Below are 25,888 nucleotides of genomic sequence, written 5' to 3'. Positions count from 1 at the left end.
TCATTGATATCCGTTGTTACACTGTGATCTAAACGAGTCATTCATCTAAAGAGTTTGCTGATATTTGTCACTGGTATCGGTGGTGATACGGGCAGAAGTGGACTTAAGGTACTTTGTTGGTAGGGTGACCAGACGTCCCGGATTTCCCCGGACAGTCCCGGTTTTTCGAGGACTGTACCGGTGCCCCGACGCTTCTCTTAATTTTAAATAAATGTCCCGTTTTTTTGGACGAAGGTCAGATCATTGAATAAATTACACGGTTTTTGGGACCAAGGTCAGATAATGTAAGGAAGCATAAGTTAAAGACGCCCACAAAGTATGGAGGAATTGAAGTAATTTATCTGGTACTGTCAGGCAACACAGTCCCCTCTTTGCTCCCAGCAGAAAGATGGAGAGGGGAGCAGAGAGAGGTGGGGGGTGGAGGTGTTAGGGGTGCAGGGTGAGAGGTCAAGCCATAGCTAATTTTATATACGTAGTCTTGTACATGCGTGTGTGTGCATATATATTGCTACTGCGCCCAGTCCTTAATAAGTAAACTTACAAGGGGACGCATATAGGTCAATGAACCTTTTGATTCGCATGGAGTATCCTAGCTATATAGTAACCAATGTCCATCAACAATCAATACACAAATCAATAATCATTAAACAAGTCATTAATCAGCAAATAATAGCGTCAAACATTTCATGAATAACCACAACTCAATATACGTTTTAGCAATTTTATTTCCCTATTAGTTACAATACTAATTCATGAGATTAATTCAAACTTTACTCAATCAACTCAAAATTAATTCATTAGTGACCACCACTAACATAATCTAATCAGAACTTGAGAAAACATGCATTCTAATGCTTCAGCATAAGCCAACAAAGGTGAATACATCAACATGAGTAGCAGAGTTCAGCAAATCAGTCTGTCAATCATTTGTAACTGTATATGTCAACGTCTCAGAATAGCAACCTCATCTAGTCCAGATTAGCATTAGCATGTGGGACATCATGCAAAAAAGTTTAGACCATGAATTTGGAAAAACATCTAACCAAAAGAAAAACTATTTAGACAGCGCAGTTGGTACCTAGAAGGAAAAGGCACAAAAGGTAATTCAGTCACATTGTCATAGCTACCTATTCACGGTATGGATCAGCAACAAAGTCAGTCTTCGTCTTCAGGTCATCAATCGTTCAACATCTTATCAGGCTCTCAAGAGCAATGAGCCCAATGACAGAATCTTAAATTTCTTCGATCTCGTAGTCACTCTCCGGACATCTGCACCTTACATCTCCCTCCATCTATCTGCATCTGAAGTTTTCTCCCTTTGTCACATCATTATATCAAAGTTACCCAGACTATCCCCTAATTCCTAATTGGTCAGTAAATCACCAGTAATGACTCTATCCAATAGTCTTAATTTTCTAAATCTATGAATTCTAATATCACACAGTTATCAAGCTGTTGATTGGTTCACTGTACGATGCCCTCATCGTCCGGTTCGTCAGGTATCGAAAATGTTGCATCTTCTTCTCCAGTCAGTGTGTCCATTGTTCGAGTCCTGTGAAAGTAAATCCAGTATGTAGGATTTTAGCTGAGCAAAGTTTATTAAACAATGAGCGGTTTATGGTTAGTCCAGCATATTAGCTTTTCTACATTGTGCGTTAACATTCGGCTTCTGCATGATGCCTGACAAAACTAGGCCACAACTTCTGCTATGTTAGCTCTACAATATAATGCAAAACATACATTATATATACATTATATATCTCAATATGACATATTACTACATCGTTATTATGCATTTTCAACATTTCACATGGTTTAATCACTTTTTAAATATAATTCGTGAGTGGTGGCAGCCACTCTTTGAGGGCGCATTTTCAAACGTACACATTATTTTTCTACATTAATCATTCAAATGACTTAAACATTTATTAATATTTTCTGATTAATATATCTGCATTATCAATAAATACATATAGGCGTTAGCCGGAACGCGTAGACATTTGGCCATGACAGCGTGATTGTGACTACTATTTGAGAATTATTGCAATAAAATAGCGGATTAACGACTATTTGAATTGCTCGTTTCTCAGCTTAATACCGGATTCCTGAATGACATTGTGCAGCCGTCCAGTAAACTGCTTTTCACCAGTTTCTGGACTTTATATATATATATATATATATATATCTGAAAGAAAGTCCTGAAATACTGAGGCTCAAACAACGTGGCGGTCCGACCATGGATTCGGGAATAACCATAAAATAAATCAAAACATATTCTTGTAGCTACAAGAAAGGTCAGGACACTTCCAGACAAATGTAGAAAAGTTTTACTATCACACAGATTTTCTATATTTGTCTGGAAGTGTCCTGACGTTTCTTGTGGCTACAAGAATATGTTTTGATATAAATATATTTTTATATATATATATATATATATATATATATATATATATATATATATATATCCAAAACCAACAATTGTCAGACAATTGATTAGTTGCACTCCAGGAGAGTTTTATAGCTTCTATCCAAAGCTAGATTTTTTTTATACTTCTTTGGATAGAAGCAATAAAACTCTCCTGGAGTGCAACAAATCAATTGTCTGACAATTGCTGGTTTTGGATATTGTAGAGGAATGGTCCTTTGCTCACGTTTGCACTCGTAAAACGTACGCACCACAAGGTGGACCTTGGATGGTGTAATATATATATATATATATTTATACACACATATAGGCACATGTATAGGCACACATTCACAAAGCTACGCAAAAAAACGGGACAGGCCAGATATAAAAGTGAGAGTAAAGTCTTTAGTCCTTCTTTTATGTCTTACCTGTCCCGGTTTTCACTCTTCAAAATCTGGTCACCCTATGTGTTGGGGATATTTCTGCTGCATCTTGGGCAATTTCCCTAAATGTGCATACATTATACTCATTGTGTGCAGTGACGTTGCCCTACATGCACATCATGAGTATTCGGAGCATCAGTTTCAGAAGGCTACCTAGTCACATGCTTGTGTGATTACGTTGCTGGCACAGTGCATGCTCCAGCCCATTATCTACCGTTGCCAGTAGACAAACAACACATCGGCCCGAATTGGTTTCCTTGTCCATGCTTACATGATTATATTGTTGCCGCTGTTGAGCACTACATCCCATTATCTTCTGTTGGCAGTATACAGACATCGCGTCGGCTCGAATTATATTCCCTGTCCCTCGGGTTCATGCCTGCATGCAAAACTTCATGTAGTGGCCATATTGAATTGGGCAACCTGGTATTTATTTATACAGATACAGATACTGATTTCTTGCACATACTTTACACAGTTTCATCATTAATATCAACCAGCCTTTCAGCTAAATTCAGTTAATAATTATTACTAATGTTTCTTCAGTTGAATTTTTTATTTCTACTGTTTAATTAATTGAATTCATTACCACTGCATCAGAAGTTTTTAAGGTAGTTACTCTCAAACTTCATTTTAGGGCATACTTTCTCAAGTTGTTCAGTTGTTATTCTACCATGGCAACAGTGCAACAAATTACACAACTGCCTCCATTTCTTGCACGCCCTGGAAAACCTAATATGAAGTGGTCCTAGTGGCCATCGAAGCATGTAACTACAGTCCTGAAAATTGGTGTTGTCATTGGCCGTTTGGGACATACTGCTCAACAAACATTTTACATCAGCTCCCATTGGTCAATCTGGGGATGTCCATTGAAACATCTATATAGAAGCAATTGAAAGTCTACAAAAACAGTTATAGGATGAACCAAACATTATGTTAGAGAGACATAACTCTACCAAACAACAAACTAATGCAGAGAACACGTTGAGGATGAGGTTGAAGAGTATGAGCTCAGGATTTTGGCAGCTACTTGCTAGTTGAAACATGTAAAAGCACTTTCAATTTGTCTTCACGTGTGCTTCTATGAAAATCCAGGAGTGCCTGGTAAGTTGTAGAAACCCTAGGCTTACTGAAGTTCTTGACTTAGCAAGAAGTATTGAGAGATCTTCAGTTTCATCTAATGCTTTGAATGCTGAAACATTTATCAACAACATCTAAGAAGCTTCACCAGGGAACAGTTCAAAATCAGTTTGCACGGTTCGATCCAAAATGAGGATGCAGAAGGGGAACATTAAGAAAGGTTCTACTGTTTGCTACAGATGTGGTTCTAAGAACCATCTCAATAACTTTGCAGGATGTCCAGCCATTGGCAAGCAATGCTTATCTTGTAAAAAAGGACACTTCCAAAGTGTGTGTAGGAGTAGTAAAGATCTAGTGCATATTAGCAATGTAGATATTTATGTTGAGGCACGTGCTGACACCATTAATACAGGGAGTGCAGAATTATTAGGCAAATGAGTATTTTGACCACATCATCCTCTTTATGCATGTTGTCTTACTCCAAGCTGTATAGGCTCGAAAGCCTACTACCAATTAAGCATATTAGGTGATGTGCATCTCTGTAATGAGAAGGGGTGTGGTCTAATGACATCAACACCCTATATCAGGTGTGCATAATTATTAGGCAACTTCCTTTCCTTTGGCAAAATGGGTCAAAAGAAGGACTTGACAGGCTCAGAAAAGTCAAAAATAGTGAGATATCTTGCAGAGGGATGCAGCACTCTTAAAATTGCAAAGCTTCTGAAGCGTGATCATCGAACAATCAAGCGTTTCATTCAAAATAGTCAACAGGGTCGCAAGAAGCGTGTGGAAAAACCAAGGCGCAAAATAACTGCCCATGAACTGAGAAAAGTCAAGCGTGCAGCTGCCACGATGCCACTTGCCACCAGTTTGGCCATATTTCAGAGCTGCAACATCACTGGAGTGCCCAAAAGCACAAGGTGTGCAATACTCAGAGACATGGCCAAGGTAAGAAAGGCTGAAAGACGACCACCAATGAACAAGACACACAAGCTGAAACGTCAAGACTGGGCCAAGAAATATCTCAAGACTGATTTTCTAAGGTTTTATGGACTGATGAAATGAGAGTGAGTCTTGATGGGCCAGATGGATGGGCCCGTGGCTGGATTGGTAAAGGGCAGAGAGCTCCAGTCCGACTCAGACGCCAGCAAGGTGGAGGTGGAGTACTGGTTTGGGCTATCAAAGATGAGCTTGTGGGGCCTTTTCGGGTTGAGGATGGAACTCCCAGTCCTACTGCCAATTCCTGGAAGACACCTTCTTCAAGCAGTGGTACAGGAAGAAGTCTGCATCCTTCAAGAAAAACATGGTTTTCATGCAGGACAATGCTCCATCACACGCGTCCAAGTACTCCACAGCGTGGCTGGCAAGAAAGGGTATAAAAGAAGGAAATCTAATGACATGGCCTCCTTGTTCACCTGATCTGAACCCCATTGAGAACCTGTGGTCCATCATCAAATGTGAGATTTACAAGGAGGGAAAACAGTACACCTCTCTGAACAGTGTCTGGGAGGCTGTGGTTGCTGCTGCACGCAATGTTGATGGTGAACAGATCAAAACACTGACAGAATCCATGGATGGCAGGCTTTTGAGTGTCCTTGCAAAGAAAGGTGGCTATATTGGTCACTGATTTGTTTTTGTTTTGTTTTTGAATGTCAGAAATGTATATTTGTGAATGTTGAGATGTTATATTGGTTTCACTGGTAATAATAAATAATTGAAATGGGTATATATTTTTTTTTGTTAAGTTGCCTAATAATTATGCACAGTAATAGTCACCTGCACACACAGATATCCCCCTAACATAGCTAAAACTAAAAACAAACTAAAAACTACTTCCAAAAATATTCAGCTTTGATATTAATGAGTTTTTTGGGTTCATTGAGAACATGGTTGTTGTTCAATAATAAAATTAATCCTCAAAAATACAACTTGCCTAATAATTCTGCACTCCCTGTAGTGTTGCACTGACCGTAGAGTGTAATGTTATTAGCACTAAAGTTAAAGGACCTATATGCAATGCATGTATTGATAACTTTTCATTACAGGTCATGGTGGATTCTGGCTCATCTATTACCATATTGCGAGAGACAACATTTTATGCCAAATGGGGAAAGAACAAAACTCTTGCCCACTAATGTGTGTCCCAAGGCATCTGGGGAAAAGTATATTGAAATGTTGGGTTACTTCAATGCACAGGTAAATTGGGAAGAGAAACATGCACAAAGGTTTATGTAGCAATCAAGGGCAAGGATATAATCGGTTGGCAAGATATTGCTAGTCTGGGTTTGTATCCAGTACCAGGAGCTAACATACCAGTAAGAGTAGGTGATTTGCCAAATTAATGTATGTGCACTCTGGAAGAACCCGTTAAGGTTGTTCTATCAAAGTTTGGTGAACTTTTCTTTGAACAGGTTGATACTGTTAAAGGCTTGTGCACCAGATTCATTTGAAACCTCTAGCACAACCTTATGTACACAAAGTCAGACAACTTCCACTAAGTGTGAGAGATGAGCTCAAACAAATGTTAAGGAACCTTTGTGATCAAGGTATTATAGAACCAGTTCAGCCCTCACAATCACCCTCACCCATCGGAGCTGCACAAAACAAATCTGGCGAGATCAGTTTGTGTGCTGACTTGCGCACACTTAATGCTAACATTTTAGTGGATTGCCATCCCTTAGACAAGAGTGAGGCTTTTGACCAATTTGGGTGGAGTGAAATGGTTCTCCATCATTGACCTGAGGTCAGCGTATCATCAAGTTGCTCAGGACAGTGAAACTCAAGAGATGATGACTTTAGTTACGCCCTTCGGAGCCTATACATTTTTGAGATTGCTGTTTGGCTTAGCATCAGCCAACAGTGTATTTCAGAAACTCATGGATGCTTTGCACACCAAGATAACATACTAGTCTATGCAATCATTGGAGGACCACAACAAGATATTGGAAACAGTTTTGTCCTTCCTATTGCACAAGGGAATGATGATTAGACGTGACAAATGTAAATTTGCCACCATTTAACTCAAGTACCTTTGACACACAATATCAGCTGCTGAAATAAGACCCAAGTTTTCATTTATCAAGGCCATCAAGGATGCAAGTGCACCGACAGACAAGGATGCACTCCAGTCTTTCCTCGGTCTGGTGGAGTACTATGCACACTTTGTAGCAGGTTATGTGTTAGTAGTAGAACCTTTAAGGACTCTGCTCAGAAAAGGTCAAAAGTTTTGTTGGTCCCAGAAGATGCAAACTGCTTTTTGAAAAAGGGAAAGAGTTAATAGAAGAGGCACTTGCACTAAGTACTTTTCATGAAAACCGTTCATCTACAGTCACAGTAGGTGCCAGTTCACAAGGACTTGGGGCTGTGTTACGCCAAATGAGAGGAGGTAAGGAACAAACTCCAGCGTTTGTCTCCAGATCTCTGAAGGAGGATAAAAAAACAGCACAGTATAATAGAGCGAAGCATTGGCATGCATTTGGGCAGTACATATATTCAAAGTGTATGTCTGAGGTCAGAAATTATTACTACACACGGACCTAAGCCCTTTGGTATACATATTCACAAGAGGTATTCACGATAAAGCACAGCAATTTTAATTAGGTTAGTTTCGAGCTACACAAGTACACTTTTGTGATAAACATGTTGCGGTTTGAAGAATTTCCAGGCAGAAAGCCTTTCATGCATGCCATTACCAGGCATTGATGAAGAAACTGAAGTGGACGATGTGCTGTGTGTTTGAACAATTTATGCTGTACATGAATGCAATGAAATGTTAACAGAAAAAGAGTGGTTTGATGCATGTCAGCATGACAATATTCCAGAGAGCGTTAAGGAATACATTGTGTGTGGATAGTCTGAGTTCAGGGCCCATATCTATACTTTTTGACGCAAACCAGTGCCAGCGCTGGTTTGCATCCAAAATTTTACCGCCAGCTAACGCCATTCCTACACGCCATGCGGGCGCCTTATTTAAGGAATGACGTTCGCTGGCGCTGCGGACTGGTCAGAGTAAAAAAAAAAAGACTCAAACCAGGTAGCGTAGGGGAAAATGGGGGTTGTGCGTCAAAAAATGGTGCAAGTCAGGTTTGAAGCAAAAATCATGCCTCAAACCGGACTTGCGCCATTTTTTGACGCACAAACCCCATTGAAATGACTCTTGTCTTAGCAAAGGCAGAAGTCATGCCCCCTTCCTTGCCCAATGGCCATGCCCAGGTGACTTCTGTCCCCCTGGGCATGGCCATTGGGCACAGTGGCGTGTAGGGGGGGCCAAAATAGGCCCCTCTATGCAACTTTAAAAAATATATACTTACCTCAACTTACCTGTACTTACCTGGGATGAGTCCCCCCATCCATGGGTGTCCTCCAGGAGTGGGTGAGAGTGGCAGGGGGTGTCCCTGGGGGCAGGGAAGGGCACCTCTGGACTCCTTCCATGGTCAGAGATCATGGAAGTGAGCCCACAGATCCCTTAACTCCTGCCCTGACCCAGGCGTTAAAAAACGGCGCACATCAGGCTGTGGGCCGTTTTTTAAGGCCCACCCTCTTCTGTGCATCAAAATGACGCGGAAGTATAAATAAGGCGCACAGGCCTTAAAGACATTTTTGGGCGGGAACGCCTACCTTGCATGTCATTAACGCAAGGCAGTTTCCCGCATCCAAAACATGACTCACACGGAGGAATTTTGACGTCTGCGGGCTCGGGCGTCAAAGTTTAAATACGGGGCAAGGTTTGCGATGAATGTGCGTCAAAACTTTTGACGCACATTCAAAGCAAACAGAGTATAAATATGCCCCTAGATGTTTAGAAGGTGACATGAAAACATTTGCTTGTGTTGCTGGTGAATTACCTACAGTTACGTGTAAAACAGCATTATTGGTGGCTTTAGATGCAAACGTGAAGCATTTGGTTGATAAGTGTCCTGAATGTGTATTGTCTGATAAACACTGGAAATTGAACAAAACACCCCGTCATCCTGTCCCTTACACCGAAAAAGCATGGGAAAAGCATGGTATTGACTTCTCAGGTCTTTATGTCTCTCTATCAGAAGGCATGAGGTATGCCACCTTTCTAGTTGACTATTTATCTAAGTGGCTATATTTTTCATTTGTGAATACACTCTCTTCAGAAGTAGTCATTGAATTCCTAGAATAAGTGTTTTCAAAGAAGGACCTCCCAAATATGTAGTCACAGACAAAGGTTCTTATTTAATGTCAGATCAAATAAAAAAAATTTCTCCAAACATAATGTTGAGCATTTGTGGTTAGCTTTTTATTCCCCCTTGTCGAGTGGACTTTTAGAGAGAGGTAACAAAATAATCAAAGAAGTGATATAGATTGTGCTTGCAGCAGGCATGAATGTTAAGCAATTTATCAAATGTAAAATATGGAGTTACAACACTTCTCCCCATTGCACTGTGGGTCACCCATTTCCAGTTATTGAGAAGCAAGAAGGACCATTCTTCGTTACCCCCTACTTGTTTGCAAGAAGACTGTCAACGTATAACTCAGATGACGATCATTCCAAAGTCACTACTGATGTCATTACAAAGGTAGCTACAAATAACTCTAAAATAAAGTACAAGTTTGACAAAAGTCATGCTCAAGGGAAGAGTGACATAAACATTGCTGACTATGTAGTGATCAAGAAAGTAGGAAGGGTGAATCATGTTTCTTGTCTCCTGCTAATGTCTGTAGGGTCTGTAAAGGTGCAGTTTTACTAGAAAACTAAGGGTGGTGGAACATGAGAAAGTTAATGAAATTAACACAACAGGCGAGCCTGATAGACAGGAAGACATTTTCTGGTTGTGATCTAGATTGGTCACAATGGTGGCAGTCTACAGTTTTAAGTCAAATACAGAGTGATAGTTGTGCCACTAGTGATAGTGGTACATCCACGACTCGCTCTATAAGATCTACTTCAAGTGAGGTGAAAGTGCAGAATAAATTCAAATAATTTGTTACGTACTGAACAATATATATTTTTCATTTGGACTATTAGTTGTTTTATGCATTTACTGTAATTTTTTCATTATATATATATATATATATATATATATATATATATATATATATATATATCCTTCTATTTTGAAGCTAGGTATGCTTATCATATGCTTATTTATACACATATAAACTGTATTTTGTTTTTGTTTATTTAGGGGGGAAAGGTGGTGTGGTATACCTCATGGATACCCCGTGAATGTTGTTGATATTGTTTGAGCAATCCTCATATTTGCAGTTACAAGCTGTCAGACAATGGTTCCAGTATTTTCACATCAGTTGTCTCTGGGATCCGAGCTGGCTGGCGCTGCATGTTGTGGGTATTCCTTTTTGGTTACAATAAAGCATCTACTATAAACAGAAGAAATGGGGAGAAAGGAAGTTCAATCACCTTCCCAAACTAAAGATACCAAATCTCTAGGGTGAGCATGTCGTCTAAGGCTTTCCATATGTACCATATATCCTCTGATACCTCACTGCCTAGAAAAAAGCAATAGGCTTTTGAGAAGAACCCTCACCCACAAACCTAGCTTGTGGCATGCTTCATCATCAGGTTCCCGCCTAAGTTGCTGAGTGCAACATAGGTGTGCTATGACACCTGAATTACAGTGGAGCTGGTAATTATGTTGGGGTTATGTTGCCAAGTGGTGTAAAATCAGTGAAAGTAAAAATGTAAAACTACCTCCAGGATAAGCATGGTTATCACTAACCAATTTAATCCAGGACTCCTGCGGCAGAATTAAAAACAATGGTGGTTGTTACGTGAAACCATATTTACTTCACACATTCTAGTGCTTGGTCAACATGGTTCAGCCATTGAAATTGAGCCAAAAAAGGTCACTGCTGCTTTCTTGAGGACCAAGTATTCATGGACACACTATGCCCTGAAACAGGTAAACACGCACAAACGCTAAGTCTTGCGTCATGAGAGTGTACCATCTGTAATTTACGCTGTGCATCCTTCTCGTCTTTTTTTCAAGTTTAGGTTACTCCTATTGCAGGGCACATGGATCCCATGAAGGGTGGTGCCTGTAGTCACACATTCATCAAAGCCCACCGCCCATGGTAGAACCTACTGGGGCTCCAGTGTAGGACTGCCTTAGCATGTATGCGTGGAGTGGCATAGATTAGAGTGGCATGGCATGGAGTGAAGTGTTGTGGGGTGGCATAGGAGGGCATGGAGTGGCAAAGAGTAGTGCAGCATGGCTTAGAGAGGCATACAGTAGAGTAGCACAGAGTGGAGTGGAGTAGGGTGGCATGAAGTGGAGTGGCATAAAGAGGAATGGAATGGGGTAGAGTCATGTTACATAGAGTAAAGTGGCATACAGTAGAGTGGTGCAGAGTGGAGTGGTGAAGAGTGACACAGAGTGGAGTGGAGTGGCATAGAGCGGCGTAGGGTGGGGTGGAGTGGCACAGAGCAGAGTGGAGTGGAGGAGAGTGGAGTGACATAGAGCAGAGCTGCATAGAGTAGAGTGCTGTAGAATGGCATGGAGTAGAGTGGCATAGAGTGAAGTGGTATAGAGTGACATGATGTGGAATGGTGTCGACTGGCATAGAGTGTAGTGCCGCAGAGTAGAGTGGTGTAGAGTTGAGTGACATGGCATAGAGTAGAGTGGTATAGAGTACAGTGACTTAGAATGGCATACAGCGGCTTTGAGAGGAGTGGAGTAGAGTGGTATAGAGCGGAATGGAGAGGAGAGGCAAAGAGTGGAGTGGCTCAAAGTAGAGTGGTGTAGAGTAGAGTGGCTTGTGCAGAGGAGAGTGACAGAGTTTAGTGGCATAGAGTGGATGAAGGACAACTGTCTCAAACTCAACACTGAAAAAACAGAAGTCCTCATCTTTAGGAACAATACCTCACCATGGACTGAAACAGGGTGGCCCACAGAGCTCAGCATACCCCCCACCCCAACAGACAACACCCAAAACTTCGGCATCATCCTGGGTAGCAAGTTGTCCATGAAGAAACAAGTCAATGCAGTCTCATCTGCCTGGTTCCACACCCTTCACATGCTCCCAAAAATCTTCAGGTGGCTCCCAGCATACACCAGAAGGACCATCACACAGGTCCCCATCACCAGCAGACTGGACTATGGAAAGACACTCTACATAGGAATCACTGCTCACCTCCGGAAGAGATTCCAAACAATACAGAACTCAGTGGCAAAACTCATGCTCGACCGCTCCAGAAGGACCCATATCACACCCCATTTCAAGAAACTACACTGGCTCCGGATTCAGAAGAAATGTCAGTTCAAGATGCTGACCCACGCCGAAAAGCCCCTGCAAAACAAAGGACCAGCGTACATCAACAAACGCCTGACCTTCCACCAACCGACCAGACACCTCCAATCAGGGAGCTCTCTCTCCTTTGCAAACACCCCATGAATCTGTCAAGCCAATAGTTGATGACCATCCTTCCTGCACCTGACAGCCAAGGCTTAGAACAACCTTCCCCTATACCACAGTGCCGCTCCACCACTCCAGCGATTTAGAAGAGAACTAAAGACATGGATGTTCAATTGATTGTACCTCCACATAGCAGCATACAGCTCCAGCATCTCGAGACCCTCACAGATGATTTTCCGCACTTTATAAATGTTTGATTGATTGATTGAGAGTGGAGTAGCATGGAGTAAAGTGACATAGAGTGGTGTGGTGTGGAGAGGAGTGGAGTGGCATGGCATAGAGTGGAGTAGCACAGAGTGGAAAGACGTAGAGTGAAGTGGCACAGGTTAGAGTGATGCTCAGTAGAGTGGGAGTAGCATAGAGTGGAAAGGCATAGAGTGGAGTGGCACAGGGTAGAATGCTGTGCAGTAGACTGGCATAGAGATAAATAGAGTGGCACAGAGTAGAGGATGTGGAGTGGAATGGAATAATGTAAAGTGGCATGGACTGGCATGGAGTGGTGGAGTGGTGTGGAGTGGCATGGAGTGGAGTTGTCATTGAGTGGAGTGGCGTGCAGTCGACTGGCATGGAGTGGGGAGGCATGGCAGAGAACAACCACAGAGTGGAGTGGTGTAGAGTAGAACGGTGCAGAGCGGCATAGAGTAGCATTGTGTGGAGAGGAGCAGAGTGGCATAAAGCGGCATTGTGAGGAGTGGAGTGTAGTAGAGTAAAGTAGAGTAAAGTAGCATAGAGTGGTGTGGAGTGGAGTTTCATAGAGTGGGGTGGCATGGAGTGGAGTGGAGTGTCAGAGTGCAGTGGAGTTCCATAGAATAGTGTAGACTGGAGTGGCATAGAGTAAAGTGGCATAGAGTAGAGTGGTGTAGAATTTTGTGGGGTGGCATAAAGTTGTATAGAGTGCCTTGGAGTGGCGCAAAGTGATGTAAAGTGGTGTGGCATGAAGTGGCATGGTGTAGTGTGACCTAAAGTGGAATGGCATGAAGTGGGGTAGCATAGAATAGAGTATTTTTTAATAATATTTCTTTATTAGGTTTTTCAGCAAACGTAACATTTACAGTAGCATTGCAGTGCTGCTAGTTAGAGGTTACAGTATTGTACATTCACTTGACTGCTTGTGTTCTGTTAGAGATGTTTATGAAAGACATTGTCCACAGTGCAAAATTATGAGATTAGATAGTTGTAGCGCAGTGGCATTTAAGTGTCTGATAGTGTTTGTTCCATTTGAGTAACCAGCTTAACATAAAGAGTAGAACTTTAACTCTAACTGGTGCCACGCTTATCACTGCTTACGTGAATGGAGCTCTTGTATAGAGGGGAGAAGGACTGGGGAGGCTGCTGTCGCTGGGGGTGGGGGAGACCTGTCTTGTGGTAGGGGAGCTGCCCCTAAATAGCAGTGTCATCTCTGTGCACATAGCCCGTGTCCAGGCTAATCCGGGGGTTAATTACAGTGCTGTTGTGGAGAAGATGTACGCCATAATGGAGATCCCATGTACCTATGGTATATGGGGATTGTGTTTAGCATATGCCCTTAGTGGCAAGGGGTAGATTACTGGCAAATACAGTGGCCTAGTATCCGATTTAGCTTCGATCTTGCACAAGTAAGTTTGCCAGTATGTGAGCATAGTCAGTTTGGTGCTTCCTGGACACACATCTCGTGATATTTGTTGCTCAGCTAAGATACTGGTTGAGAAGTCCGATAGCCACAGGTGAATTAGGGGGGGTGACGATTGACTTCCAACACATGGCTATCCTGTGCTAATCCAATATCAATGGTAGGTCAATAAATCTATTATTGGGTCTGTACACGACCGTGTGAGTGGTTATTCACAGTAGGCAATCAGTTCCCTACCTCCCCATAGTTATGCCCGTGGTCTCTGATATGAATTCCTTGACATCTTTCCAATATGGGATCAAGGGCCGGATGTAGGTAGCATTTTGCATGGTGCAAACTGCGAAAATCGACGTTTGCGCCATGCAAAATGCCCATCGCGATGCTCATTCCCATTTTGCGGCGACTCGCAAATAGGAAGGGGTGTCCCCTTCCTATTTGCGACTCGCACCGCAATGCTGAATTGCTTTGTGACCGCAAATGCGGTCGCAAAGCAATTTGCAGTTACCACCAGTGTCACACTGGTGGAAACCCATTCACAAAAGGGAAGGGGTCCCCATGGGCCCCTTCCCCTTTGTGAATGTTGCCAAAAATGATTTTCAGAGCAGGCAGTGGTCCAATGGATCACTGCCTACTCTGAAAAAAAATAAAAAATGGTTTGGTTATTTTTTTTGTATTGCAACTCGTTTTCTTTTAAGGAAAACGGGCTGCAATACAAAAAAAACTGCTTTCTTTAAAAATCAGTCACAGACATGGAGGTCTGCTGTCTCCAGCAGGCCACCATCCCTGTGAGTGCAGGGAATCGCTATGGGGTCGAAAATGCAACCCACCTCATTAATGTTAATGAGGTGGGTCTTTGCGACCCCATAGCGATTCGCAGACGGTGTCTGAGACACCGTTCTGCATCCGAATTTGCGATTCGGAAATTGCGAGTCACACCGACTTGTAATTTACGAATCGCAAATTCGGAGATTGCTACATCTGGCCCCAAGTGTGGCCAGTTACTGACCATATAAATAAAGTCAGCCGTGGTGGTGCAGCAGCTGGGGCAGATATCTGGCGTACCTGATAGCCGGTGCGGGGTAATATAGCAGTGTGGGGTAAGATGTGTGTGGTGCAGGTAACTGAATTGGGTGTATTTGAACCTGACATTGGCAGCGATGAGTTTTGTTACTTACAGGCATTGCAACAATTGTTTGTCTGTCAAGGTCATCACAAGGGCATTGTCTCAGTAGGCCCGAAGTTGAAGTAAGGGGTGACTCCCTCTCTAAATACATAAATGAGTAGAGGCGTGTTACTGCCTTGAGGCCACCTCTGTGCCTCAGTTAGACCTGTGCTATGGGGGAGATCTCAGACTCGTCATGTGTTCTGTGCCATATCCTGCTTAGTAGTCCAGTAAGGGTGGTGCATATCAAGAAAGAGCCGTGTAGTATCCTGTAGTTAGTTGCCAGGCTCTCAAACGTATTAAGGATAATGTCTGTAAACAGGTCGTCTCAGACCGTAAGGTCCGCATCCATCCATGTCTGTGCATCTGGGCGTGTTTGTAGGACACTGCATCCAGACATCGCCCACAATGGCAATTCTGGTGTATATGGGGCCATGGCGAGTGCCATGATCATGTAAGTGGTCCAGCAGGTTTTGTCCACCTTTGTCAGGGCATTTCCCCTGTTAGCTGGCAACTCCCCCCTTCTGGTCCATCATCCACTGAAGCACCTGCGGAGTTGTAAGGCCGTCCTGCCCACTGACGTATTGGCCTGCAAGCCATTTATTGGGACATTGAAGCTGAGCAACGGCATAATAAAATGCATAGTTTGGGGCACCCAGACCGCCTTGCTCAAGTGGTGTTTGTAGATTGTTGATTGTCATCCTATGTCTGCCCTTGCCCCATACCAGTGTGCCGAGAAGCATGCACAAGTCTGCAAGAATTTCGGTTGGTAGCAGCGCCGGTATAGCAGAGAAAAAGTATAGCAATCGGGGCAGGATGAGCATGTTAGTGATAGCTATCCTACCTGGTGGGGAGGGCAATCCAGAATGGGAGAGAAATCTGTGCACCTTTAAGGGCCCTGCATACATTGACTTCGATCTGATCCCTAGGCCCTAAAATGACGCAAATGCGGTGCTAAAAAAGTATAAATATGGGCCTTAGTGTTCTAATACTACCTAACCCCTAGGTATTTAATTGTGTCATGGGCGTATGGTAGTGGAGTATTTGGAAGCTCCATCCGGTGGGGGTGTGATCAAGCCATCAAAGGGAACAGTTGCAATTTATCCCAGTAAACCTTTAGACCTGAAACCCATCTGAACTGCTGTTAGCTGGAGTATCACCAAAGCATCGTTCTATAGATACACTAGTGAGTCGTCTGCATAGAGCAAGATGATATACCATCTATTGCCCTCCCAGATGCCCCACTCCGAAACACGCTCATGAAGCGTGCAAGCGAGCGGCTCCACTGCAAGTGCAAAAATGACTGGTGGTAGTCTGGCAGGTGCTGTGTTCTATGTGAAATTTGTCTGATATGACTCTGCCTTTCTTAACTCTTGCCAATGGAGCATTATAAAGTAAGGCGATCCATTTGAGGAATTTCGGACCTTTATCTATTCTCTCAAGTACAACCAGTAAGTAGTTCCACCCTAGGGTGTCGAACACCTTTTCTATATCTAACGAGGCGACCCACGGGTTGGCACTCGAGGTTTGTGGCCAGTACATCAACATAAAAAGGTGTTAAATTCAAAAAGGTATTCTGTCTTTTAAAAACACATTCTGGCCTTGGTGCACTATGTGTTGGGTGATAGGGATCAATCTATTAGACAGCACTTTCCCTAAGATCTTATAGTCCATGTTAAGTAGTGAGAGGGACGGTATGATTCCATTAGTACTGCATCCCGGCCAGGCTTGGGGAGAACAACCAGCATGCCCTCTCTCAATCAGGTCGGGAGTATGCCCATATTGAGCACCAAGAACAGCAGCAGGCGCGAGCCTGTGTAGGCCGGAATTAGTAAAGAGTAGTGTAGAGCGGTTGAGAGCAGTTCAATTGTGGGAGTAAGTAACTTAAACAAGGAACCAAACTCAAAATCAATGCAAAGGTATGAGGTATAAAGGGGATGAATAGATGAAAGGCAAATAAAATAGGCATGCGCTGCAAGCAGCATGAAGGTATTAATTTCTTAATATGGCATTTATAGGTTATAAATTCTTAATCCAACCTACATAAAGTGTAATTTTATTTTAATTGTACGAGTAAGCCAAAACATGCATGCGCAGATAAACAATGTCCAAAAATGCATTTGAAAACAGAATGAATGGAGAAATCAGCACAAGAACTGGAAACAGTGAGTGTACTGAAACGTGTGACTCAACCACAGCACGATCAGCAGATGGACACTAAGTTGAATCAATATGTGCTTGCTCCACTCTCTATAGAATGAAGAGAAAGTGGTGTCTGACACATGCTGTCCAATCAAGGGGCAGCAGGGAAAAGTGCCTTGGAAACCCATGAATGGTAAGCAGCGGGTGGACTACAAGTCCTTTATTGTAAAACATATCCCTTGCAAGCGAGAGTGCATGCAGAGCATACATTGTCGCAGGCTGCCAACCATTGTCATTACTAAGTGTGGCAGGTACTGTCTGCTGTGCCCCCGCTATTCTCAACCCTAGTCTTCCAACCTCGCTGCAGGAAAAAAAGAGATGTTCTGCTTTGCCTCTCGATGTTCACCCTGTGAATGTGTGGACTCAGGCCATAAGATCACCAGGCCTGATGAATGAAGATTGAAACAAAAACGGTTGTCCAAGAAAAGGATTCAAATTTTAAGGTGGCATTTGCAAAAAATTCAAAGGTTGAAGGTGGCTGGTCCACTGACTAGCTTTATATTTGATTTTTTAAAGCCTGATCCAGCATTCGATTTACATTTGTAACAATTTGTTTTGTTTCTTCATTAGATTAGCTCTGTCAGACATTCAAAGATGTCTTATGCTGGACCTAAATATAGGTTTCCACAAAAAAAACTACATTTTTCAAGACAGACAGAGGTATGAGACAGAATGTGAAAGAGGGAGCAAGGAACAGCCCTCTACTATATTTCAACCATACCCTTGAATATGTTAGATTGAACAGCCATGGTATTATTTGAATATCACTTCTGACAGGCTCACACACAGAGCTGAGCTCTGAAATACCTAAGAGCGGCATCTAATAGAAACATGCAGAGTAACGCCACAACATTACTTTGCGTTAGGGAGAGAGGTAATAATGACAGAAGTATGACAAATAAACTTCAACTAAACCTGTAATGCTTCTTTAGAGAATGAATCACTCAATAATTCACACAATGAGATATCTTTGTTACATAATGACTTTTATATTTTTTATAGTTGGATACTTGTATTTGTACATTATGTGTACCTGAGAAGCATCCAAGCAGGGTTGCATAAAGAGAGTTTCTAACAGCACCGTGAAATATCTGAGCCTTAATATAATTGCCAGTGCCACAGAAATGTTATGACGTCAATAAGTTTCATGACACATAGAGACATATAATAGAATACATTTGAATGACATTCTTATTCTGGCATAAGAAATTTTATATCTCTTTGCCCGGTTTTAAAGCTGGTATAATTTATTTTGCCATAGGGTTCCCAATGGCTATTTTCCTGGTGATTCACGCCCTCTCAGATAGACACTTGCCAGTTAGGCACAGAACACTCTACTAGACATGGTTTGTTGCCGGAATCCAATGCCCATGAGTGCAGAAGTAGACCATAAAGTTCTGTAACATCGTGTAATGACGTACCTTCAGCAACCCCTTGAACCAATTGCATTTCGTTAATGTGTGAAGCCTCTGCTTATATTATGTGCTGGCGGGACCCATTTTTTGTCCAAGGGTTCTTACGGCCAGTGTGGCAACTGCCCCAAATCAGCAAATCAGAGATATTGACTTTTTCCATGGCTGATTTTAGTTCACAGTCACGCGCTGGCCAGGAATATCCATGTTCAAGTGCAATTGTGCAACTGTTGACGTACTCTGGGCGATCAACCCTTGCGAGGGGAATTCTGTGGAAAGCGCTGGGACCCCGAGTCCCGAAACTGACGGAAAATCATAATTTGGATGCAATCATGTCAGGCATTGTGAGTGGGACATAACTCCAAGGTGGGGTGAGAAGTAAGCACTTTTCACATTCTTCACCCCAAGCGATTTTCAATGACAACCTTCTGTTCCGTGATCAGTATTTTGTTAACTGTATATCTGCACCTGAAGAAAAACAGCCAATGTGTGCTAAGGGGTTTGAAAGGTGTGAGCCTTCACAAATTATACTACTAATAGCGACCCCATAATATTGTGCTACAAGAATATCGAGGGATAAAATATCGGATGTTAAGTGCATAGTGACAATTATAGATTTACTGTCTGCAACTCCACACTTATGCCCCTTTAAGATATATGTACCACAACTGTACATTTATGTGAAGTTAGCAGTATATAATACAGATTTAGGGCCTGTTACGAGTTTGTCAGTCCAAGGACTACCTAACCAGTGGTGGCAGTTGGACTGCCGCATTCCTGGCGGTCCGACCGCCAGATTATGACCCTGGTGGTCAGACAGCAGCCACCGCTAGGATCATAGATCCCGACAGGGGGCAGCGGTAGATCATGAGTTCTCTTTCCGCCAGCCTTTTCATGGCAGGGTCCATGCCATGAAAAGGCTGGTGTAAAAACAGTGCTGGGGGCCACAGGGGTGCCCTTGCATGGCTCATGCCCTTGCTACCTGCCAGCACTCTCGGAATGTGCACTGTGCACTGCAGACAGTGCTCATTCCAAGGGTGCTGTTGTGCAGTGCCATGGCACAACTTTGTAATACGATGTTGCCGCCAGTCAAACCAGTGGAAACATTGTAATATAACTGGAGGGGAGGCCATCGGTATGACAGCAGCCTCCTCCACAGGGCTTTGGCAGTTGGCTCATTCCAACACCCAAAGACCTAATAAGGCCCTTACTTTCTTGTTGATATTTTTTTCCTGAAATTTTGTCCTTTATATTGTGTCCCATCAATATTCTGGGGTCAATATTCATGCTGCACTCTGTCTTTATAAGCGTAGCACAGTGGCTAATAATGCCTACCTCCTGCACAGTTATACTTCTGTGACTGTTTCACACTTAGCTAAGGACTGCAGTGTAGTGCATTGCTGGAGATGAACACATTCCTAACTGTCGCCAACTGTTGGCAAAACAGAACAGACAGACAGGCTGCATTCACATGCACTGGAATCAAGAGCTATTTTAACTTCAGAGTATGTGACTTGCCACCTAGCATTGATTACAGCGGCTTTAAAGGGTTGAGCTCAGGCCAGAGACAGGAATGGTGCGTAACTTAAGCTGGTATTCGCGAGAGCACTACAAGTACAGCACATACAATCTAGAATGGACAAATGATTACTTCAATTTACCTCTGCGACGCCCCAACAAAAAGACAGCATGCCCTAGAAGCATGATAGACAAAATAATATTATAGAGTTTGGCACACTGCTTCGTCTTTTAGAAATAAAAACAAATTAAGAAAAGCTATAACCTTCCAATTAAAATAAAATGTTTGTTTTTTGTATATGTTTGTCTGATATTTACTTGCTTCTGTTGTGTTCTGCATTGTATTGAGGTTCAAGTTGTAGAAATGACTTAGGTCGAGGCCCATGACGTCCAGTAGTGATTCAATGGGTGTACACAGAAGTGAACAGATTAAGACCCACTGATTTAAAAGGTTACTGCTCGTTGGTACCTACCTATCTATTTTTGACAAGTTTTTCTCACTCACTGTGTTTATTTACCACAGTGTAGTGCTTTGGATAAATTTAGATGGCAGTATTCATTTTGTGGTATGCACTATATGTCTGGTTGATGACTTATTTGTTATTAATAGTAGGAGTACTAATGCCTGCTGTAAAATTATTAGTAATTGTAATAGCTAGTCAACTAGTAATTTGACTGGTTTTCACTTAATGAGCTCAACACCTGGCTTTTCTTGTCAGCACACACCCTTCTAGTTTAACGTCTCTGGGCCTGAATACGATATTAGTGGATGGAATACTCTGTCACAAATGTGACGGATATTCCGTCCGCTGTATTACAAGTTCCATAGACAGACAGGATATCCATCACGTTTGTGACAAAGTAACCCCAACCGCCAAGATCATATTCAGACCCTCTGTGTTTTATGTGGAACCTCATTCCCACTGCAGGGGTTTGAAGATCTAAGCTAAAGGAACTCCTAAATATGCCTGGATTGCTGAAGTCATCATTCATCTTATTTTTGCTATTTTATGCTTTACTCAGAGTTTGTGGGTATCTTGTTTTTGTTGCCACTACTCATGAGCAGTTTATAGATTACACATAGGAGTGACAGGTGTGTCACCTAGGAGCACACCTGTACAGGTAGCCCTGTTAAATAATGTATGTAGAACACCCACGAGCAACACACTGTCAACCCTTAGGAGTACACTGATTACAGGCAGGCACGGTAAATGCTCCAGGGGTTACACCTAGGAGGGACACAGGAGTGAAATGAGATGTGCACAGGTTACAGCCGATACTTGTAAATGCCCAATATCAACTGAGGAGCCACTGCCAAACACGCATTGGTAACAGGAAGCCATGGTAAATGATCTTTTGAGTCCACCCAAAAGTGGCATGGTTAACCCAACATTGTGGAATTCTGGTGCTGCTGGGAGTAATAATGTGGGAAGAATACGCAGATGTTCCACAGAATATGTGGCACATCAGCATTCATACACAATGCATCGACCTGTAAATGAGGGAATTCAGAGCAGAGAGGTCTAAAATGTAATGCAACAAATGTGGACCCTCAAATAGCAATGAGTTTTTGATTATTCACAAACATTTCTGAAGATTTTCCACACTTTGGGCCTGGTTAGGAGTTTGGCAGATGGGAAGATAGTCTGCCGACCTTTCAACTAGGAGGTTGCCTCCTTACTGGCGACCTCCCCGCCGGACCCATTACGACTTTCCCGCTAGGCTCACAGGCAGAAACCAAGGTTTCCAACCTTCAGTCCAGTTGGAAAGTGGCAGCAGCATTGTCGCTGACTTGTAGAAGAGCTGGTGGCAATGCTGCCACCGCAGGGGGCACACGCACCCTCACACAGTGAGCATTGCGAGGGTGTTGGGCAGGGGGACACCTGCACTGCCCATGCCATGATCATGGGCAGTTCATGGTTCCCCTTGTGGCCCCCTGCACCTGTTCTCCGCCAGCCTTTTCATGATGGTGATACCGCCATGAAAAGGCTGGCGGAGAAACAGGTCGTAATCAGCAGGGCGGCCCTGGCTGATTCTGACCTCTGCCACCGTCAGCCTATCAGGATCATGATCCCAGCAGTGATGGCAGTAACCTGCATGTGGGCATGTGGTGGTCGGACTGCCACAGCTGCGGTGGTCCTGACGGCCACCGCAAGGCTGGCGGTCTCAAGACTGCCGGTCAAGTAATGAGGCCCTTATTGCCCCTGCTAAACAACGAATGGCAATGCCAATAGAACTGGCTGTAAAGCAATTCTGTATGTTCCATAGGGAACAGGGTCAAGACTGATTTGCACATGGATGGGTCCAAACTGGATTGGCATGGCAAACAAAAGAACAATGGATTAACCCAGATCTGTGACTGGGGGCGAGTGTTTGAAAAGTTTCAGCACTCCGTCCATCATCCTTTTGTATTGCTAAAGTCGCCCTAAGTGTGAAGGGTATGCCCAGATGTGGGTCCCGTGGCCACTGTGCCACAGGATTTAAGCTAGCCTGGCTGATGAAGGGAGATATTCTGCAACCAGTTCCAGGATGGTTGTTTCTTGTCCAGGGAAGACCTGCCTTGGCAGTTCAGGCTGAATTGTTCCCATAGAGAGCAGGGTCAAGACTAGGGTGGCATGGTGAGGAAACAAAAAAAAAGATGGATTGAACCCAGATCTGTGTCTGGTGGTGAGTGTTTGAAAAGTTTCATTTCTCTGTCCATCATCCTTTTGTATTGATAAAGCGAGGAACATAAACCTGAATAATACATCTGTAAGTCTGTAAAAATGTGGAAAGTGCTTTGGAGAACGAGTAGTAGAATGGGACATTTATCTATAAAGACAGAAAAGGTAAAAGGACATTTATTGAAATGTATTCATTAGCCTCCCATACACATGAAGATCTCTTTGCAAAGGAATAAATCAAATACCTGGGGTTAGGCAAAACAGGGGCATGTCAACATGCGGTATGCATATTGATAAATAAAAAAACAATAGAAACACATTTGTGATCAAACAACTCATCAAACACACAGTGAGTGGAAACAATTGAAAGAGATGGTTTGGTAGAAAATAATAGACTAGTGAAAAAGAACAGTTAAAAATATCATTTTTTTATAACATGGTAAAAAAGAAACATTTAAAAAAAAAAATCTGTCCTCCATAGTGAATCAAACAATAAAAACGAGGTATGAAGACACAGACAGAAGAGACTGGGTAGGAAAACTGGTGGGAAGAATGAGGATACAGAGAGGGTCCCCAATAAAAATAATTTTAAAAATGAGTGACAAAGAGGGTGGATCAGGTATCCCCTGCCAAACCAAGAATAAGGGATGGAGACAGAGGATGGGAGAAGATACATTGGAAATAATTTAAAAACACAGCTTAACAAGGGGGCTGGAGCTCAAAATTAAGCCCAAGGAATCACATTTTTTTTTAAGTAAAACATCACCCATTAATAGGACATGGAAAATGAAAAGAGCAAAGGACATAAATATACAGATCTTAGATTTAAAAAAAAAAATAACAGAGAGAACCGATTCTCAAGCTCAACATCATTTGCATCTTACAACATTAAAAACATTTGACGAAAAAGACAATCTATGAATTTGTTTCTGCCAAATGACAAATGCCCTACACATTAAATATTTCAAGCATGACTTGCTTTGTGAGTCGAGCTGGTAGTTTACATAGCTTTCCAAAAACTCTTTTAAAGTCATGAGTCTTACTCTGTGTCTTCTTTCTGGACAGCAGTAGCAGAATGATGTAGTGTGTGAAACTTAACTTACAACTGAAGCAGTCGTTATGGTGTTATGCTAGTTGGTGTCAAGGTACTGAGGGCCAGATTTATACTTTTTCACACAAAACTGTGCAAACGCAGTTTTGTGCCAAAAAAGTATAGCGCCGGCTTGCGCCATTCCACAGCGGCAGTCAGGCGCCATTTTAAAGGAATGGCGCAATCCGCCACTAAACTTGGGCTAGCATCTTAAAAAAAGAAGGGGGTTGTGCATCAAAAAATGAGGCTAGCCTGGTTAGAGGCAAAAAAAATGCCTCTAACCAGACAAGTGCCATTTTCTGGCACACAACCACCAAAAACATGACTCCTGTCTTAGGAAAGACAGGAGTCATGCCCGCCACCCCAATGGCCAGCACAGGGGACGAGTGTCACCTAGGCATGGCCATTGCATCCTGTGCCATTCAGGGGGCCCCAAGTTAGGGCCCCAGATGACAAAAAATAATAATTAAAAAATACTCACCCTACTTACGTGGGATGGGGTCCCCCATCCTCTGGTGTCCCTCTGGTGGGGCTGGGAGTGTTCCTGGGGTTTGGAGTGGGCACCTGTGGGCCCATTCCATGGCGTTTGGCCACGGAAATGGTTCCACAGGTCCCCTAACGCCCGGAGTGACCCAGGCAATAAATAATTGTGCAAAGCAAGCTTTGCACCATTATTTAGCCCCTCCTCCTACCCGTGCGTCATTTTAGCTCGGGGATAGAGTATGGGGCTATTGCGATAGCACCATCGTAGAGATAGGAACGCCTACCTTGCATCTCATTAACGCAATGTAGGTTCACGCATCCAAAAAATGGTGCAAACTCCAATATTTTGACGCTAGACGTGTCTAGCGTCAAAATATAAATATGGAGTTAAGTTGCACCGAATTTGCGTTAAAAAAATGATGCAAATTTGGCGCAGGGCATAATATGCCCCTGAATTTGCCTACAACTGTTTGAATCATGCCTCTACACAAAGAAAACCTGTGTATGCAAACCCCAATTGCACTCGTGATGATCTTCATCCTCTTTCTTCCTTGAGGACACTGCACCTCCCTGTCTAACTGTACAGACATTGCATGCTGACTGAAACAACATGTGGGAAGCAATAGATGCGGTGTGCATGGCTAAACGTATATAGGAGCACTTTTAGGTTTGTTATTTATACACCACCTTCTTATACTAGGTAATATGCTTCATTCACTCACTAATAATTCCTTATTAGTTCAACCGGTAGCTTTTCTTAAGACATGCATCAGAAGTGGTAGACGCATCCTGTTTTATATGTTTTTTGGACATTTCTTTCCTCATCATTCAGTAATAGAATTTGAAATTCACTGTACCTTAGAATTACTAATTTACCGATTTTTGCAACTCAGAGTAAGTAGACGGTCTGGAAGACAGTTCCCAAGAGCCTGACAAAACTGCCCAAGCTACTTGCTTGATTAAATTGCTCCAAGACAAGTTCCCACTGAACAGGTTAATCCGGTGTAAAGAATAAAGGAGAACAATAGAAACCACAGACAAACTTACTTCACAAAATGTACCACAGTACTTTAAATGAGTCAAAAACAAAAAACTGGCAATATTAATTACAATCCATTACATTTTCTTATGTCAGACCTTTGTTGTTTATTTATCAACTGACAAGTTCAACTGACTATCAATTTTCCATTGAGGCTTTATTTTAGGGTTTTTGTGTGTACATTTTTGTGTCATCAAAAGGACACCCTGTCATCACTTAAATGTGTCAAAGTTTAGGAAAGTTTACTCGAAAAGTCTATGGTGTTACTCTTAAGCAGTTCAGTAACTTTGGAAACCACACCTGGAAATTAAGAGCTATGGCACAGATGAAATATGTTGGAACTAAGAGGACCGTTTCCCACCTTAATTTACCAGTGC

The 25,888-nt window shown here is 42.7% G+C and overlaps 1 long non-coding RNA gene across 1 annotated transcript in view; it reads right to left on the bottom strand.

Moving 5' to 3' along the window:
• Positions 1–707: 707 nt before the first annotated feature.
• LOC138261326 (uncharacterized) overlaps positions 708–25,888 on the bottom strand; it is a 48,068-nt gene continuing 22,887 nt past the window's right edge. The window contains exon 2 of the long non-coding RNA XR_011199069.1: positions 708–1,552. This is a non-coding gene — a long non-coding RNA (uncharacterized lncRNA). The remainder of the gene's footprint in view (positions 1,553–25,888) is intronic.

The sequence above is a fragment of the Pleurodeles waltl genome, chromosome 10, assembly GCF_031143425.1.
Source record: "Pleurodeles waltl isolate 20211129_DDA chromosome 10, aPleWal1.hap1.20221129, whole genome shotgun sequence".
Classification (NCBI taxonomy): Eukaryota; Metazoa; Chordata; class Amphibia; order Caudata; family Salamandridae; genus Pleurodeles; species Pleurodeles waltl.
Note: the sequence above shows the minus strand (reverse complement) of the source record. Positions and strands in the feature narration are given on the sequence as shown.